Consider the following 3346-nt stretch of genomic DNA (forward strand, 5'->3'; position numbering starts at 1 on the left):
AATGACTTGGTGACTTATTCCGAAGGCGTCTCCATAATCGAGGCATGGATTGCCATAACCCACAATACTCCATCCCAGATCAGTTCTTTGCGCAAACGGCTGATTTTCCTTTCCAGACACAACCTCACGAGGAACAAGTGCTTGGGGACAGTTGTACCCAATCAGCAGACCAACATCACAACTTTGTAGTGGAGCGATCTCACTTGCAATGCATTCAAGATGAGACCATGCCTTAGCTGTTGCAGGCGATGGAATGTGATCTCGGTTTGCGGGAATAAAGTCTCTGGCATACGTCACTGGTAGGGAAATGGTCTTATTTGAGTAGAACCCTCTGACTTGTAGACCTGAGAGCTTGCGACAGGACACAACTGTGTTTCTTGAAGACATAGTAGTGAGCTTTAGCTGAGTCGATTCACCTTTGATATGCAGAGCTTGTGCCGTTTCTTCAAGAATAAAGGTCGTATCGCTCTGTGTATCAAGGAGCGCGTACACAAGAATTTCATGCTCTGGCTCACCTTTGGTTGACACCCATACTGGAATAATGGAAGATGTGTGAGTGTCGTCAACATTCTGTGTGACTCTGTTAGAAGTTGCTTCACTTGTTGTTGGTGTGACACTGTTGTCTTGTGAGACATCTGCGTTCGTTTGTCTTGTCCTGTCACTGTTCTTGTGTGGATTTCTCCTTGTTCTTTCTTCCTTCGTGCAACTGTCATGAAGACATGTTGGATGTCTTTTATTACATGTGTCACAGGTTTCTCTCCCTTCACAATCCTTGGAGCGATGACCAGAGTTCAGACAGCCAAAACATAACTTCTTGTCTTGAACAAACTTTAGTCTCTCAACAATGCTCTCATTTATGAACCTTCTACACTTAAGTAGGCTGTGACCCGACCTTTCACAGTACACACAACTAGCACTAACAGTCCTTTCATTTGAGTTAGTTGCTAGCACCTTTGCTCCATTGCCTCTGTTCCTTGTTGTTTTTGCCCCTTCAGTTTCACTTGGCTTCAGAGCAAAGAGAGATGTTATGGGATTACAGGCAATTTTGGCTTCCCGTGAGATGAAATCTACAAATTGGCTGAAGCTTGGAAAGGTGTGAGTCTCTTCTTGCACTTCTGTAACCTTTCTGTTCCACCTTGAAGTAAGCCAATCTGGAAGTTTTGCGAGCATTTTTTGGTTTTCATTCCAGTCATTGAGCACTTCAAGCCCCTTCATTTGCGACATGGCTGTCTTACAGCAGCAAAGGAAGTCAGCAAATGCTTGAAGTTCCATACCGCCTTTAGAGCTTATCTTAGGCCATGCGTCAAGTTTGTCTCTGAAGGCCTTTGCTACAAGGAAGGGATTGCCATACCTCTCTTCGAGAACTGTCCATGCTGCATAGTATGCAGACTGTGCCAAGCGGGAAGTAGCCTTCTATTGCCTTCCTTGCAGGTCCACTTACATATTTCCTCAGATAATAAGTCTTCTCTTCAGTTGGTATATTTTTCCTGTCAATCAGAGTCTGAAAGGAAATTTTCCAATCATTATATCTAATAGGGTCGCCACTGAATATTGTTGGCTCTGGTACCGGAAGACGACTTGCATTAAGAGACACTGCAAATGCTTTGACCAGATCTTCTGTGTTCACCTCTCGGTGCGGTGTCACATTTCGTGGCGAGGAACACCGTTTCATATGCTGGTCATTGTTTTCAGACTTGACTTCATTTTTCTTATCAGATCTGTGGTGAAGTAGGTTGTATATTTCTTCATCTGAACATTCACTTTGTTCATACACCCGCTGTCGAGCCTTTGCTGCATTCAGCTTTTTTACAGTCTCAAGTCGCTCTATTTCTCTGCGCTTAGCTTCTAGAGCCTTTTGTCTTTGTGCTATTTCTGCTTCTTGCCTTTCAATTTCCTTCATATGGATTTCTTGTTCAAGCAGAACTTGGAGAGCAGCCTCATTTGCTGCAACTTCAGCAGCTGCATCTTGTCTTTTAGCCGAGAGCCGGCTGGAGTGTCTAGAGGAAACCCTCGAATGAGAAGAGAGCTTAGTGTGGTGTGACTTAACACTCATCCTGTCTGAGGCTTCTAACTTAGGCATAGTCTCCTTCCATTTTTCATCCCTATAGGCTGCATTCACATCCTTAGAAGCACTCAAAACCTTGGAAACATGTTCTTGTAGCAGATCCTTTGAGCATTGACCATCTATAGCTCCTTTGGCATCCTTAATGACAACCTTCCACTTCTCATAGCGCACACTGAAACGATGTGCAGCCTTCTTTATGTGCTCACCGTACAGTTCTTTGCCCTTTTCCGTCAATGTACGGACTCGTTGGCTCTGTCGTGCTCTTTGTGAGGTAGTAGAAACATCATCAGCTGTGCCTTCAACTGCTTGTAGTTGCTCATCTGCAGAGAGTTGTTCCACATCACCCTTTTCACTGACTTCTGGATTAGCCTCAAACTCTGCCATTGTTGGAGGGGTTTGGGTTTTTTGTATATCTTACTTAGCCTTAATGTAAAGGTGGAGCAGCTTAAATTTGATTTGGTAGTTGAGGAGCAAATTAATATTAATCTACATTTACTGTTACAACTTTAAGGCACAGTAATTACTATTACTCCTTAAACATCACTTAACGTGTATACTTAAGTCACATTACATATCTTGTCCAAGCCAGTAATACTGTTTCATACAGCAACTGCTGAAGCCCACCATATGCACAATACACAGGTTACTCATCACAACATTAACTTAACACTGTATGAATATCAGTCACTTGAACAGCAGAAATGTAAACAATGAGAAAGAAAGAAAAAAGATGAAATATTCCAGTCCTTTGTTCATTTATAAAAGGAAACTTATCTTAATTATTTTTACATTCCTTTTCCTTTTTATTTCTCTTTCTTGTGGTTAATTATATTCAGTCCTTTAACTGAGGCAACACTTATTTTCGGGGCACCTGACTTTCCTGCGGGGCTGCGTCCTTCATCTACCCGTGCAGAGCGGAGTTCTCACTGTAGCACCCTCAAGGATTGACGTACGCACGATGTAGTTATAAAACAGGGTTTATTCTGGTCTTGGCAACCCGTGAGAACTGCTCACGGACAAAACAATAAAACAAAAACATCACATCAAAATGCGCTCTTGTACGTAGTGTCAATCAATCAAAAATCCTTAATTACAGAAAATAAACATTTAAAATACACAAACCTCGTGAGCTGACATCCAGGAGGTGCTAAATAGTCCCTTATGGCCTTATTGCCTTATCTTCCATCTTCTTTGTCAATTATTTCCACTCTTTAAACGATAATTTCTCCATGTGTGGAGCTAACTGTGAGTTGCAGCATGCGGACACCATGTGCGCTAGCA

At 42.5% G+C, this 3346-nt stretch overlaps 1 pseudogene; it reads right to left on the bottom strand.

Moving 5' to 3' along the window:
• Positions 1–1529: 1529 nt before the first annotated feature.
• Positions 1530–2449, bottom strand: LOC146575548 (uncharacterized; annotated as a pseudogene).
• Between the last annotated feature and the right edge of the window lie 897 nt (positions 2450–3346).

Source organism: Mchenga conophoros, linkage group LG4 (assembly GCF_057382185.1).
Source record: "Mchenga conophoros isolate Kocher_MC1m ecotype Shallow Benthic linkage group LG4, M_conophoros_male_GT1.1, whole genome shotgun sequence".
NCBI lineage: Eukaryota > Metazoa > Chordata > Actinopteri > Cichliformes > Cichlidae > Mchenga > Mchenga conophoros.